The sequence below is a fragment of the Felis catus genome, chromosome F2, assembly GCF_018350175.1.
Source record: "Felis catus isolate Fca126 chromosome F2, F.catus_Fca126_mat1.0, whole genome shotgun sequence".
Lineage (NCBI taxonomy): Eukaryota > Metazoa > Chordata > Mammalia > Carnivora > Felidae > Felis > Felis catus.
In genome coordinates this window covers 42,954,436-42,971,372 of record NC_058385.1, presented here as the reverse complement: position 1 = coordinate 42,971,372, position 16,937 = coordinate 42,954,436, and the positions used below count along the sequence as shown (strand labels likewise).

The 16,937-nt window shown below is 41.7% G+C and overlaps 1 long non-coding RNA gene across 2 annotated transcripts in view; it reads right to left on the bottom strand.

The window, feature by feature from the left end:
• LOC123383215 overlaps window positions 1–16,937 on the bottom strand; it is an 80,567-nt gene that overhangs the window by 39,131 nt on the left and 24,499 nt on the right. The window lies entirely within an intron of this gene.

Below are 16,937 nucleotides of genomic sequence, written 5' to 3'. Positions count from 1 at the left end.
AAAGTTTATGTTAACACAAAGTTTTGGTGACTTTCACGGAGATACTATTTTTTATAGGTCACAGTACCTTCAGGGCAGAAGGCAGGCCGAGGAGATGTATCACACACCACACTATGGGTTGGCAGCCCACCCCTGACAGAGGGCTCCTGCCGTCTTAGCACCGAAAGATAAACCAGCCAAGCTAAGAGCGTCTTTTCCAAACCTTGGGCTTGCTTAATTATAAAGTGTTTTGCCAAAATGAAGTAGATCTGATCTGCTTCAGGTATTAAAGTCAGGATGGTGAGGAAACCAGAGAGCAATGTGTGAGATTTATGTATAAGTGATGTTGGCTTGGTCTGGGGTTCAAGCTGACAGAAGCTCAAGAAATTCCCTGCTAGGAGCACCCTCTGGGGCTAGTTTGGAGGCTCCATACTTGCCCTACCAGCATCATGGGCCCAGGTTCATTTTGTCTGGTGTCTGTGATCTCTATGCTCTTCCTTAGAAGGAGCATAGGGCCAATGGAATGGGAGATTCCAGAAGCAGACCTTGTGTTGACATCTTATTATACAGCTTATCATCAAGAGACAGATAAAATGCCCTGCTGATTTATGACATTTCCCCCTTGGCAGCTACTGAAAGACAGGTGGGTAGTGTGGTGCAGAGGGGAAATAGAAGGCCATGCAGCTTTTGCCTGTGGGCCTTCAGGGGTGCAGCAGATAAATTGCTTTTATTTGCATACCTGATGTGAAGACCTAAAGCCCTATGTTCCTTCTGGCCAGAATAGTGAAGGTTAATCCACAACAAATGCCCACCTTTGAGCCAAGTGCAGATCTATTTGCCCCGTCTGCTCTTTTCAGCCCCTTCTCGTGCCAGCTCCCTGCAAGAGTGTATAGTTTCCTGTTCCTGGAGCCCAGGGCTAAAAGCAAAACATCCTCTTTCAAACTTTTTGGACTGAGTACTCGTTAGGGTCCACTGAGAGTATGTCCAGGGAGATAGGGGACCTGGAGGCACAGCAAAGAGGCTCAGAATTCACCTGGCACCTCTAAGCCCAGCAAGGGGAGAGGAAACCCAATTTAACACAAGCAGGGAACAGGCCTAGAAGCCACATAAAATTCTGTGTGGCTGTTCTTGTTATTTTAAGTCGGATCAACCATTCAAAATATATTACATTAAAAAAATTATGAAATAGTTCAGATATGCAAGAAAATAGGTTGTTATGATGCATAGCAGCTTACCAACTTTCCCTTTTAAGTAACTAGATATTCCCAAATGGCTGAAGCTCCCTGTGTACCATACTCAGATTATACTCACTTCCTTCTACTGAATTGGTTTTGGTGTTTACTATTCCTGTCAATGTCTTTATATTTTTGTTACACCTGTAAGAATCCCTATATAACAAATTTTGCACTCTCATTTGCATAAAAACATTTAAATAGGATTATGTAGTATACATCCTTCTGAGACTTGCTTTTTTTTTTTAATTTTTTTTTTCAACGTTTTTATTTATTTTTGGGACAGAGAGAGACAGAGCATGAACGGGGGAGGGGCAGAGAGAGAGGGAGACACAGAATCGGAAACAGGCTCCAGGCTCTGAGCCATCAGCCCAGAGCCTGACGCGGGGCTCGAACTCACGGACCGCGAGATCGTGACCTGGCTCAAGTCGGACGCTTAACCGACTGTGCCACCCAGGTGCCCCATCTGAGACTTGCTTTTATTATTAAACTTAAAAAAGGTATATCATGCTAATACATGAAATTCTGGTTAATTTATCTATTTCATTGCTATAGTGTATTTCATTGTGTAACCATACTGCCTATTTGTGTTTCTGTTGATGGATATTCAGGTTATTATGTTTTTGTTTGTTTGCCCTTCTAGTCATTGCTTTGTGCTGGGCGGAGGTACAAGAGTTTCTCTGGGATAGCTACCAAGGAACAGAATTCCTGAGTTACAGGGTTTGGCCATCTTGAGTTTCATACTGCCAGAGAGACCTCAAAAGTGGTTGATACCAATGGGTACTCCTGACAGTGATGAGAGTTGCATTTTTCATATTCAGGCCAACATACAATATCATCAGGTGTTTTAATTTTTTGCTGATATGGTGGATGTGAACTGGTATCTTATTGAAGCATGAATTCATAGTTCCTTGATGACTGGTAAACATGACATCTTTTTACATACTTATTGACCATTTGGATTTTCTCTTGTGTGAATTGCCTGTTCATTGACCTTGCCCATTCTTTAATTTCCTCATTTGTCTCTTTGTACTTATTTGTCTTTCGTACTAGCTCCTTACATATCGTGGACACTTTTGAAAATATTTTCTTCCAGTTCCTAACTTGCCTTTTAATGTTTAAATAGTGTTTGAGAATTTTGTAAAGCCGTGGTAAAATACACAGAACATAAAATTTATCATTTTTACCACTTTTAGGAGTACAATTCTGTAGCATCAAGCACATTCACATTGTTGTGCAACCATCACCATCTGCCTCCAGAGCTTTTTAATCTTTCCCAGCTGAATCTCTGTACCCATTAATAATGCTTGAGATTTTGATGCACTCAAATTTATCAGTCTTTTATGTGTCGAACTTTGTATATATTTTTTAATCCTTCATAAAAATATTCTCCTAAATTTCCTTCTGTGGATTTGCTCTTCACTTTTATGTCTTGATCCATCTGAAATTAATTTTAGAGAACTGAGTGAAGTGGAGATCTATTTCCAGTTTTTTTTTTCCACACAGATAAACAACTGTTCCAGCATAGTCTTATCGGTTAGACCACCTTTTTTCTCTCTGATCTTCAATTTTAAGTCCACCAAATATTATTTCTGTATATGCAAGGATCTACTTCTGAGCTCTTTATTCTTTTGCATTGGTCTGTTTTTCTCTCCTGGTGCCAAACTACATTGTCCTATTTGCTACAGATAATTAAAAGTGCCTTATTTCCTCTGTACTGCTACCACCTGATTCTCTTTCAGAATTGTCTTGGTTATTCTTAGCTTACTGATTTTTCATCAATCCTAGAACCAGCTTGTCAAAGCCCATGAAAAGCTCTCTCAGAAATTTGACTGGAGTTTTATCGAGTTTATAGGTTAATTTGAAGAAAATCAAGTATTCTTATCCATGAATATGGTCTATTTCTCTGATTATTTAGGTCTTCTTTAATGTTCTTGGATAAAGCTCTATCATTTTCTCCACAAAAAATGTTATGGAGCTCTTGTTATGTTTATTCATAGATACCTTATACCTTATATTTCACTTTGCTGTCACAAATAATATCTTTTTAAAGTTACATTTCAAAGGAATGCTGTTTTATTTTTTTGCATGATGGACTTACATCCTGCAATCGAGCTGAATTCTTTACTAGCTCTAATAATTTTTATAATAAAGAAATAAGCCCTAAGATATTAATTAACCTGTCCCAAATCAGCACACACCTAATAAGCATCTGTGGGAGTAGAGATAACGTCAAGATAAGCATCTGTGGGAGTAGAGATAACGTCAAGATAAGAATTTGCATGGTATTCAGTTCAAGTTTCATATTCTACCTCTATGAGTCATTTGTTTGTAATATCTGAAGGATTTATTGGAAGACTCCTCTGGCCTCATCTAAGTGCTGTAATGTCTGGGGAGGAGGGTTGAGAGCACATGCAAAGAAGCATAGAATCATCTAATCCCAGAGAAGGAGGGGGCCTTGAAATACATCTAGTCCTTCCCTCCACCCTATGTGTCACAGAAATCTGCTCTGAAAGTGTCCCCTATGAAGCCGTTTATTCATTCAACACATTCTTTGAGCACCTACTAAATGGCAGGTCCCATGCTTGATGTTTGGAAACAGCAGTGAGCAAAACCCTCAAGACACTTACAATTTACAGAGTCAGACTGTAGTGAATAATCACATAAATATATAACTGTGAATGGTACAGTGCCATGAAGGGATATAAATGAGACTCTGACAGTATATAGGATGGGGTTGGGCAACCTGACTTCCTGAGTGGGTGGTAGAACATTCTAGGCCCTGAGGTGAAAAAAGAGCTTGGATGTGTGAGAAAGTCTGGTGTGGTCAGAGCCCCACAGGGGTTGCACAGGGCCCAGCCTGTGCATTGTGCTATGGGCTCTGTTAAAGATTTTAATGGAAGTCACTAAAGGGTTTTAAGCCAGGGAGTGACATGATCAGATCTGCATTTGGGGAAGGTCACAAATCTACAGAATGGACAGTAAACCAGACAGGGCATGGATGAATCTGGGAAGACTAGTTAAGAGGCTATTGCAGCTCCCAGTGAGTAATAACAAGCCTGGCCTAGGTAATGGTGGTGGTAAAATCAAGCTGGAAACCCAGTGGTGGTAATTCTGTTTGAGATGCACATCCCTATGAGATAAGAACTACTACTGTCACCCTTGGTGAAGCTGAGGCTTGGACAGGTTAAGAAACTCATTGGGTGGGGCACCTGGGTGGCTCAGTCGGTTGAGCATCCTACTTCAGCTCAGATGATGATCCCACAGTTCATGAGGTCAAGCCCCGCATCAGGTTCTGTGCTGACAGCTCAGAGCCTGGAGCCTGCTTTGGATTCTGTGTCTCCCTCTCTCTCTGCCCTTCCCCTGCTCATGCTCTCTCTCTCTCTCTTTCTCAAAAAATAAACCTTTTAAAAAAAAAGAAATAAAAAGAAAAGAAACTCACTGGGATTCCAAGCTGGCTGGTATAAATCTCAACTACCATGTCATAGTGCTGTGTGTGAGGTTGGGAGAAGAGGAGTGAAAGGTGACCCAGTGAGCCCCCCAGACAGAATATGAAAGCTTCTAATAAGAGTAACAGGCTGAAAGGAAGTGGGATGTGAGCTGTGAGCCCTGAACCAGCAGGCTGGCATGTCTGCCTTCCATCTCAAATCTTCTGCTCACCTGCTCTGTTTGGAAGACATCCTTCATTTCCTCTAAGACTCTAGGATGATTACATACATGACTTTGGGAAAGTCATTGGATTTCTCAGAATCTCTATTTTCTCTTCAGTAAAACCAGAATAATACCTCTCAAGTGAGATGATACCTATAGAAGTGTGCTGCAAACTTTAAAGAGATTTACAGACACCAGCGATCACTAGGATTACCTTGTCATGAAGCGATCCGCTCATTTGGGGCAATTCTCCATGTCAGAATGTTTCTTCATGTTGATCTGGTATTGGCTTTCCTGTATCTCCCTTCCACTCTGATCTCAGCTGTTGGACACTAAACCTCATCATGTTGTCCATCTTGCCTCTGAGAGAGCTTCAAGCATCGGGGGCAGCTGCCTAGCCCCCACAGGGACCTCTCTTCATGCTGAACACCAGCAGCTCTTTTCAGCACACCTTGGCTGGTATTCAGCCTCTTTGGAGGCTCTCTGGATTAACAGCAGCTGAGTTAAAATGTGGCCCACAGAACCAAACACAAGATTTCAAGTGTTGTCTGAAAAGCCCTAAATACAGTGGACCTGGTTCATCCTCAATCTCAATTCCCTGGTCCTTCCCTGCAGTGTGCAAAAGTCCCGGCTACACTCTGCTGGGCTGGTGGAGGGATCCAGATGTGCATTTGAGGAACCGATTCATTTTAACATGACCTCTTCCTGCCTTCCTAAAAGAATACATGCTACCTACTCTTACAGGACTTAAAGAAAGAAAAAAAAAATGTATGAAAATACAGGGCTTGGGGCACCTGAGTAGCTCAGTCAGTTAAGGATCTGACTCTCGGTTTTGGCTAAGGTCATGATTTTGCGGTTGGTGAGTTTGAGCCCCACATCAGGCTCTGTGCTTGCAATGTGGAGCCTGCTTGGGATTCTCTCTTTCTCTCTCTCTCTCTCTCTCTCTCTCTCTCTCTCGCTCTCTCTGCCCCTCCTGCTCTCCTCTCTCTCTTTCAAAATAAATAAACTTTTAAAAAATAAAAATAAATAAAAATACAGAGCTTTTTGGATGACCCAAAGAAGTCATAATGAAAGTATAAAAGTAGACCTTTCCCTCACTGCCAAAGTCATATGGCTTAACTTCATTTTTAAAAATTTCTTGTAATTTGAGAAAGAAGACTTTACTTGAAATTTGACATATTTGAATAAAAAGGTAAATTTGGGGCAGGGTGTAGGAAGGAAGGATGATGGGAACATTTTCTGCTGACTTTTATGGATCATGGGGAAAAGTTAATAAAAAAGTTGTGATGCTGTTTGGGGCGCCTGGGTGGCTCAGGGAGCTGAGCATCCAACTTTGGCTCAGGTCACGATCTCACAGTTCATGGGTTTGAGCCCCACATCAGGCTCCACCCTGACAATGCAGAGCCTACTTGGGATTCTCTCTCTCCCTCTCTCTCTCTGCCCCTTCCTCCTCCTCTCAAAATAAGTAAACATTAAAAAAAAAAAAAAAGGTGTGATGCTGTTTTCCAATATCACCTCAAAAAAATGATATACTTTGCAACTTCAAACTTAATGCCAAGAGTCTTTGATAAAATGAACATGTTGTCTAAGTAAGTCGAAAAATAAAAAGTGAGAGAATCCATTTCCACTTGTCTCCATCAGAGAATTCCTTCTTTTCAACCTGAATTTGAGAAGAGAACATTTATTACGCCCAAGGTGGGAGTACTTCAGGTGGGTTTTATTTTTTATTTTATCACTGATGCTTGCCACAAATCTACTAACTAGAAACCAAGATATTTGATTAAATTTTAGCCCAGTGGAGTGCTTAGGTAGTTATAGATGAGGTATACATAAAACCAACTGTAGTAGCCAGATACTTTTCTATAACATAAAACCCAGATCCAAGTAATGAAAAATTCCCTTTTGCTTCATTTCCCAACATGCTGTCTTCACATTAGTAGATTTTGTGCGTGCTTTCCCTTTTCCACTGGTAGCATTATGACATTTTCTTTTCCATGCATTCAAGATTTAATAACTTCAAGTACAGTCAACATAGCGTTTCTGAGAGCTCAGGCTTCATTTCAGATGCTTCTGGCCAACTGAATAGACTTCTTGGAAGAGATACCAGACATGTGTGATGCTAATTTGGCTGCAATAAAACAAGATGCCCAGAAAAATAATTTTTGCTTAAACCAGTCCTTCTGGCCTTAGCAATTCCAGTTCCATAGCCACTGCCTTTGAAAATGGGCTGGAGCAGGTTGTGGGCCTCAGCCCTTCAAGGTGTCTTCCCTGGATATTCCCAGAAAGGGATTCAACAGGGAGAGAAAGGTGAAGCTGGATTTCAGATGACCCCAAAGCCAGGGAACCCCATTTCCTACAATGGCATGTTATCACTGATAAGTTGGATATTGTGGACTCAGGCTGCATTTTTCTCACAAAGTATAAGGGGTAAATACGTAAGTTTTAAATTAATTAGGGGCGCCTGGGGGACTCAGTCAATTAAGCCTTCAACTTCGGCTCAGGTCACGATCTCACAGTTCCTGAGTTAGAGCCCCGTGTCAGACTCTGTGCTGACAGTGCAGAGCCTGGAGCCTGCTTCCAGTTCTGTGTCTCCCTCTCTCGCTGCCCCTCCCTTGCCCTCTCTCTCTCTCTCTCTCTCTCAAAATTAATAAACATTTAAAATTTTTTTTAATTAATTAATCAGTTAACTATTTACTGAGAATATATCATGGTCATCCTTTCAAAGCCCAGGACCTACAATGCATCTCAACTAGAACTGGAAAGGTTTTTAGAAGCTGCTGTTTCCATGTCCACACGGCTAAGTCAGCCAAGGCTCCCCAGGGGCGCAAGTGATATTTAAAGAAAGCTTCCATGTTCCCCTGAAACCTCTGCTTTTCTAAACTAAACATCCAAAGGTAGCCAATAGGACAGTGGTTTTCAGACCCTTCGCTAGTTAGGAATGTCAGTCCTAAAGTGTGGGGCTTGGAATTTGTCATAAAGCTTGAAATGCCTTGTACTGGTGCAGGGAGTGCCTGGCTCTTAGCTCCCTTTCTCCTGAGACTCTGTTCGGAGGCAGAGGAGAAACATATTTGCTTTGGGAAGTCACATCTGACTGTGAGGTCACTTTTGGTTGGGCAATCCACACATAAGGGCACGTTAAAAGCAAAATGAGATGGCCCCACCACCCTTGACCTTTACTGGTAGCAGGGAGAATTCATAATGGGAAGACAGAAAGGGAGGAACGGAATACACACGGAGGGGAAGTCAGCTCAGTGCTGGTTGTGGTGCTAAATGTTTCACAAACCTCACCTCTTTTTACTCTCACAGGGGACCTAGGAAGCAAGTATCATTTAAGCATTTGTTTGGAGTTTGGCTACCAATAACAGACAAACTGATCAAGAAAACCTGAAAAGATAGGGACCTTGTTGCCTTGTGGTTTATTTTTCAGGTCTGGGGTGGGCAGCCTCATGTGTCACCTCACGTGTCACCTCATGAACCCAGGATGGCTTGCTGTCCCTTTTGGGCATCATGTCCACATCGTAGAGGGAGGAGGAGAAGAGTCAAAGGGAGAAGTTCATGCCGGCCCAGGCCCTTTTAAGAAACAACCTTCCTACCGGCTATACTCGGTGATCTCTACTTACGGCTCATGGGCCAGAGCTTATCAAATGGGAGAGCGAGAAGATGAAAAATCTTATCGGGGCACATTTCAGCTCCAAACAAAATCAGGGTTTCACTGGTAAAGAAAAATGGGAAACGACTCAGGGATAAGCGACAGTCCACCACTCTGTGCTGCAAATGAGAAACTGGGCCCAGAGGTGTAAGGTAACTGTGTCCTGCCCACGTGCTAAGGCGGTTAGAAGGTGGCTGAGTCAAGATTTGAAGCCAGGCTCTTCCAGGTCCAGGTCTTGCTCTTTCTACTGTGCCGCGTGGCCCCAGAACATGGCACAAGCGGATTTCCCTTCCTAACACTGTCAGGAAGCAGGTACTTTCTCACTCCAAGCCATTTTACAGATGGGGAAAGGGAGGCAGAGAGGCTAAGAGACTTCAGCAACAGGATTTGGACCCAAGCAGTCGCTATAAGGAAGAAACGCAGCAGTAGCAACATTAGTCTGGACATTAATGTCTCTAGTACAAAGAGAGAAGAAATGTGAAAAGGTAGGGGTGTAGAGAACTCAGGAGGGAAGAAATGTGAATTGCCGTGAACAGGAAGGAGAACGCAGGCATGAAGAAGACTGATAGCAACTCTCCCTGGGCCAGGAGCGGCTTCCAGCCGCATACCTACCACGTGGGGTGGGGAGGGGGACATCCTGCCACTCAACCTGAGTGATACGAGGATATCGATGGACACATTAAAAATATACGTAGTCAATTACTGAAACCCTGTGAATGGTTTCAAAGTTCCTCAGATCATGTTCTCATTCGGAAGAAACTCATTTTGGCTTTAACATCTTCAATGTCGAGACTATGCAGATTTCGTTTATATCAGAAATACCCAAAGTTGAGTGGAGCCCACTAATCAATTTGTCTTCCAAAGTGGTGCCTGGGCACAGACAGACGACCCTAAGAACAACAGGCTTTTATTCAGTGGCAGCTTAAGAGGGAGCAGTACTGTGATAAATGCTTCACATCTGTCATCTCATTTCATCCTGATCCATCTCTTGGGAGAGATTTCCTATTTTCCTTACTTTTCAGGTGAGAACCGTGAGTCTCAGTGAAGTGAAGTGACTTGTCCCCAGACACAGGCCTAGGTAAGGGGCCGAGCTAGCGCTGTAATCTGGGTCCATCTGAACCCACCACCACCGCCCTGCCTGGGTGTGGGCTGGAGACAGCAGGATGGAGACTCGGTCAGACTTGCAGGTAGGTGTGCAAGGTAAATGTGCTCGTGCAGCTGAATTGCGGAAGCTAAGTGAGAGACACTACACTCGTCTCTCCTTGTTTATATTTGAATTCAGCCCACTGTGTTGGCCTGTGGAGGTGTTTTTAGACTAGCCAACCAGTACAACTCTGCAGATTAAGCTACTTTAATTCTAGTGGACTTCCCTCCGCCTGGCAGACAGGGCATATCTTTATGTAAAATTGAAAGCTAATAAACGTTAAAAACATTTTTTTTTCATTTGGCAGTAAAGTTGCTTTCTTCCAGTTGTTCACAAATGAAACGTGCGGTGCTGGTTTCTGAAAACCAGGAAGCCTGGAGAGAAATTTATGACTTCAAAACAAAATTTAGAGGCTGAAGGATTTAGCAGTTTGCAGGGGACACAGAGCTAAGCCTGTGAGGAAAGCTGTTCCGAATGTCCTGGCCTGAAGTGCCCAGGTCTTTCTCAAAAGTCCCCGAAGAAGCTCTTAGGTGTCTGAAAGGGGAAAAGTGGGAGCGGACACTTTTGAGACCTGTCTCCGCCAGGAGACGGGGCCCGCGAGACTGTGAGCTTTCCCACACAGATGTGCTCAGCCATTATGTTAGCCAGGCATTTCCTGTGCGCCACAGGTTTTGTTATCCTTGTTTCCACCACCCCCCCCCCTTCTCAGGGAATTATCCAAGATTTGTAGCCAACAGCCTCTGCCACATTTTCTCTCAGCTCTTAGTCACACTCCCATATATGGAAATCCTTATCACATAGCTAACTCCCTGGCTAGGACATTTTTGTAGGAAGGGTTCAGTGTGTTGTGGTCTTTATAAGTGAAACAATGCTAAGGATAGAATGGCAACAGCAGGGACAGGTGTGTGTGCGCGTGTGTGCGTGTGTGCGTGCGTGTGTGTGTGTAGCCCTTATTGCTGCTAGAACATATATGACAAACGTAAACTCAAGGTTTCATCCCCTTCGGTAGTTGTGGGATAGCCAAGTGAATTTTAACTATTTAAAAAGGCATGCCCACACAGTGCCTAGAAGCAAAGCTGCACGCCACGATAGATTTTTCCCACAATAAAGGATTTCAAAGCCCCTCCACATGTGGGCACTTTCTCTGCCCAGACAGCAGCAGCACAGGGTCAGAAAGAATGACTCAGTCGCCAGGTTAGTCCAGCTTCAATAAACAGAACACAGAGAAGCACTTCACAGACTGGACTTTCAGCAGATGCTCTCACCTTGCAGGGAGTGTGTGGCAGGGGCAGGGGGCAAGTGTGAACCCCTCTGGCTGTCATACATTTATGCCATGAATTATGCTGTTGGCTCAGAGAGTTTTCGCACCTTTTTGTCCTTGTGCAACTAATTCCTCTTACCCGAGGTTCCAAAGGGCAAGTCATTTGCTTGAGAATACACAGCTAACACCATTTCTGATTCAAAAACTCTCATTGGCCCCCATTATTCAAGTACAAACTCCTTAGAAACTGTAATTACGATTTAACATTTAATAAGATTTTATATAGTCAGACACTTGTGGGCAGGCACCACAGGGGGCAAAGGGAAATAAGACAAGATCCTGGTATGTGAGAGAATCTGTCATAATACAAATAATTAATAATACATAATAACAGGGGCACCTGGGTGGCTCAGTCGGTTAAACATCGGACTTTGTCTCAGGCCATGATCTTGCAGCTCATGAGATTGAGCCCCGCATCGGGCTCCTGTGCTGACAGCTCAGAGCCTGGAGCCTGCTTCAGATTCTGTGTCTCCCTCTCTGTGCCCCTCCCTTGCTTGCATTCTGTGTGTGTCTCTCTCTCAGAAATAAATAAAAATTTTTAAAAAATGTTTTAAATAAATAATAACACATAATAATTGCCATAATTGCCGTAATGTAAGTAAGTACCTTAGCTCGGCTGTGTAACAAAATACCACAGACTGGGTGGCTTAAATACAGACACTTGGCCCTGGAAGGTATTTCCCAAATTCCCTTCAGCGAAGATGGTCTGCTTGTACATTTTTACTCATATTTTGGGCCCACAAAGTAATTTTTTTTTCTTAGATGTCTGAAATCTTGAGACCCTCTTCAAAGCCAGATCCCCAGGGCTGGTGGGGGTAGTTAACACACAAGTGAGACTGATCTCCCAGGCATGAGAGGAAATCTTTTATATAATCAGTGCCATGTTCTTCAAGCCCAGGGTGCCTTCCGGTCTGTCTGCTGTTGGCCTAGGGATGAGTGTTTTTGCTTTGCAATGGGAGTAACTGACTCCAGGCATACTTCCTCTGTGTAGAGTCCTGAAGCTGGCAAGTGACTGTGCTCAGGATAAAACAGACTGAGAGAACAGTCCCAGCAGCCGGCCCTTTAGTCTGGAGCCCAGCCAGATAAACACCCTCTGGTACACCCAGTGCCAACCTTTGGTGTGGGATCCTTTGCCCATTAAACCCCATAAGGTTGGTGAATTTCAAAAATAATTAAATCACCTTACACAATTCTTTTTGGGGGGGAAGTAAAATGCTAAGAAGTTGTTGATATAGTTTGATCAATCAGAATGACACAAGTTAGCTGTTTTCTTTTAAAGGCTTAATACTGTGTCCTCCCTCTCTTTTCCCCTCTTTCCTTCCCTTTCACCTTAAAAAAATTTTTTTAATGTTTATTTTTGAGAGAATGAGAAAGAGAGAGAGAGATTGAGAATTCAAGGGGGGTATGGGCAGAGAGAGAGGGAGACACAGAATCTGAAGCAAGCTCCAGGCTCCAAGCTATTAGCACAGGACTGATGCTGGGCCCTAACTCAATGAGCCATGAGATCATGACCTGAGCCAAAGTCAGATGCTTAACCAACTGAGCCATCCAGGCACCCCATCCCTACCTTTCACCTTGATTGAGTACCTACCATGTGCTGGCACTGCCCTAAGCATAAAGTATGCAAATACCTAAGGCATGTTATGGCACCTGTCCTCTTTCATTCTATAAATACCTATTGTATGTGCCAGGCCCTATGCTAGTAGTGGGGATACTGCATATAACAGGAGACACAGATTCTGTGTCATCAGTATATTAGGAGTTTGTAAAGGTCATGAGTGAAAAGAATAGAGTTCCATGAGGGTATATAACAGGAGGACCAGATTGAGGTTATAGGATCAAACAGTTTGTGATCCCAAGGAGGAGCAAGCCAAAAATGCTTAGAACATGTTTTTAACTAAGGAAGCTGTTTTTAGTTTCTATCTATCTTCCTAAAATTAAGACAGTGAGATTAATAAAAAAAAATCTATTCAATCAAATTATTTTGATTTTGATTGCACTGAGTCAAGCAAGCAGTCTAATAAATGAGTTAGTTGCTCAAGATTTAAGTAAACTTAGTCTAGAGATGATTGGCCTTTTGATATATGTTGACTCAAGACTGATTTAAACTTCCTAAGCTCCTATAGCAGCTGTGGTGGGCAGAATTCTAAGATGGCCCCCCAATGGTCGAACACCCCCCTTCCCCATTATACTTCTCCCAGTTATTCAATCAAACACTAAGCTAGGTAGTCCTAAAGAGACATTTTGTAGATGTAATTAACCTAACAAATCAACTGATTTTAAGATAGGGAGATTATCTTGGGGCCAGAGGGCTGATCTAATCAGGTGAGCCCTTAAAAGGGATAGGACCCTTCCTGGTGAAAAACATGCAAAAAGCAAGCTAGATTCAACACTGTCCAGCTTTGAAGATGGAAGGGCCATGAGGCAAGGAATGCGAGTGGCCTTTAGGAGCCAAGAGCAGCCGTCAAGGAACTTGGAACCTCAGTCCTACAACCGCATGAAACTAAATACTGCCACAGCCACATGACTTTGGAAGATGACCTTGAACTTCCAAGGAGAACAAAACCTTGCTGACACCTGTGCAAGATCATGGATGCATGCCATGGACAGCCTTCTGACCCACAGTTCTATGAATAGCTGGGTGCTGTTTTAAGCCACTTAGTTTGTGATAATTTGCTACACAGCAACACTAGGTTAATACAGCAACTATTCTGTTTCTCTGCTCAGCAACATTCCCTTCAACTCCTTCTAATAATAGACTCAAATCTTCCTGACAAAAAAGACTGGACAAGTAACCAGGCTGGCAAATCATCATCTCTCTTGCCACTGAGCATAGTGATTGGCTCAGATACTGGGGCAGGTGACCCCAGCTTGGCAATCAGTGTCTTTACATGTGAATTTTCAAACTTGAGAAAGAGAGTTAATTTTCTTCTTTGGTCCTAAGCTGTAGGAATGTGAGCCCAGAGCTGCCTATAGCCGTGTCCTCACTGCACAGTGGAACTAGTCTGAGCCCCAGACACCAAGGAGCATGAAGAGTCTCCGAATCCATTGTCCTTTGGCCACCTGACCCCTGCCATTTCAGCGATTTGCTTACATGAGCCAAGGCACCTCCTTTCAAGTTAACCTAAACCATGTTCAGCTTTTGTCATTGGCAACCAGAGCCCTGGACAATACAGCTAGAGAAGAGTAAAGAACTGTTAGCTAGAAGACATCAGTTCTGCTTATTAGACAATATCAAACATAGAACCTGTTTCTTTTTTCTTTTTAATCAGTGATGAAGGACATCATATGATAGCAAAAAATAAATGCCAGCTCAATTGTCCTATTATTAAAGCTGCAAGGGACCTTAGATGTCATCTGATTAAGGTCCCTCATTTTCTACATGCAGAAGCTCTCTGTGCCAGAGAGGCACAGCTAATTAAGGAACAAACTGGTATTCCAGAATCATTGGATAAAAATGACCCAGGTTGGATGAAAAATGATGCTGTTTGCATTTAATTAGTTTTTCTCTTCTGCTCCCTAACCCAGTATATTTTTCTCAAATTTTCTGAAACTGTGTCCACTGAGTACTGTGACTTTCAGGATTCATATGGTATATTTTCAAATGAAACCTTGCAGTTTCTGGAACTCTGGTACCTCAATTTGTCAGGATGATTTTTATCTGATGCTACCAAAAATGGTGTAAAACTGTATCTTGTACACACTTTTGGAAGCTTAGCCTGGTCACAATCTTATCTTTGTGAAGACTGCATGAAGATAAATTCATAAGTGATTATCTTTCTGGAGTACAAACATAAGTAGTTTCCATAGATATCTGTTTACAAAGACTAATGAGATGAGTGTTTTCCAAAACCTGGCTGAATGACATCTCTGACATATGAGATTATCAACTTATTCCACTTGAACATAGAGTCACAAACTGCGAAAGCTGGCAGTGGTCTTAGAGGTCATCAGACTCAGCCCCCACATCGTTCAGACAAGGACAATGGGTTCCAGAGAGGAGGAGGGTCTTGCTCAAGGTCAGATTCTCTCTATTTTAAAACATCAGTAAGCATTCTGCAATGCCTCTAAAAGACATGAATGGATAGAATTTTTTTTCTTTACAATTTGCATTTTCTGCATGTATGCAAACAAAAAAAAGTAGCAGAAGTACAAAGATCATCCACCATCTGGATTTTAATTTGGGAAATCTGCTCCCAGATTAAGAAAAAAATCTTGCCGATGAGATAATAAAATGATCTATTTGTTACAAATCTAAAAACTGAGTAATTGGGAGAGAAACACTGTTATTTATTATGAGAATTGGTGCCAATTTATTTTTAAATATTTAGAAAACTTCAAACTGTAGAAAAAATAAGGAGGAAAAACTACATTTTTGTTACCCAGCAGAATGAGTCTTTAACATTTTTGGTTGTTTTTCTTTCAATTTTTTTATATGTATAGAAAGCTTATGAGGATGACAGTCACAAATATTTTCCCATGTTATTACATCTCTTTATAAATATCTACTAAGTGCATGTGATATGTTTTTCTTCAGCAACTAACAATTCTATTATGGGAATGCTGGGTTTAAAATAATCTTAAATGAGCATCTTCATGTATAAATATCTTTTTCCATATTTAGGATTCTTTTCTTCCACATAAATGGAATGCCTGGGTCTGTTTTATAGTAGGTGCTTAGCTCAGTAGATATTCATTAAAAGAATGACATAAGCATATTAATCAGAAGAGCCTAGGCGTGCTGTGGTAACAAGCAGCTCTAACATCTCAATGACCTAACAAAATAAGAATCTACTTCTTAGTATAAAAGTAGCTCTCAAGTTGCTGTCTTCTCCACAGGGACTTAGCAGTCCAGGCTTCTCAGTCTCTGGCTTCACCATCTCAGCTGAGGCCTCCTCTCTAATTTATATCTTCAGAGGAAGCTTCTCAAATGAAATCAGTCCAGAAGCCACACACACCACCCCTGCCCATTACCCACTGTCCAGAACTAATTGCACGGCCCTATCTGACTCCAAGGGGGATGCAGTCCGGTGAGGAGGTATCATCTTCCCACACAATGGGAGGAGGTGAGCACTGAAATTCTCTGTCACATCAAGGTTAATATTATTGACAAACTGCTTCCCTGTAGAGTCACATCAGTTAACGTGACTATCAATTCACAAGAGAAAGTCCTTTTCACTACATGTATTTACAATACTCATTGGATATTACCCCTTAAAAAATATATTTGCTACAGTGATAGGCAAAAATATTTAATTTGGTTGATTTTTTTTTCTTGTATTAATTCACTTAATTATTCAACAAATATTTATTTAACAGGTAAGAGGCATTGGCCCAGGCAAAAGAGCTAAGATGATGAACACACAGACGTGTTCTCTTCCTCGTGGACCGCATAATCGTTGACTAGTAATAGATTCCCTTTGGGACCTGTCTGTACGTATCTTGCCTGTTTACGGTCAGGGTTCTTTGCATTTTTCTCATTGGGTTGCTTGAGTTCTTTATACAGCAAAGAGAGCAGTTCTTTGTTGTATTTGCTGCAAATGTTTCCTGAAGTTTGCCTTTTAATCTTAATTTTGGTGGTGCTTTTTTTTTGTACAGAATTTTAAAATAGTCTATTCCCTTATGATCTTTTCTCTTATGATTTTATCTCTTGCTTTTAATTTATAAAATGCTAAAAATGGTTATTTCTGAGATTTCTTACAATTTTTCTTTTGCAATTTTACAGTTTTTCTCACCTTGTGAGAAAACACACACATTTATATGATACATATAATTATATTACTCTTAATAAACTAATTATACATAATAATGACACCTAACTATGCATACTATACATATATACATGATATATATTATACTATATATAATATACATAATATTATATACATCTAATTAAATATATATCATATATAGGGTGTGTTTTCTCACAAGAGAAAAATTGTAAGAAAAGTCAGAAATATA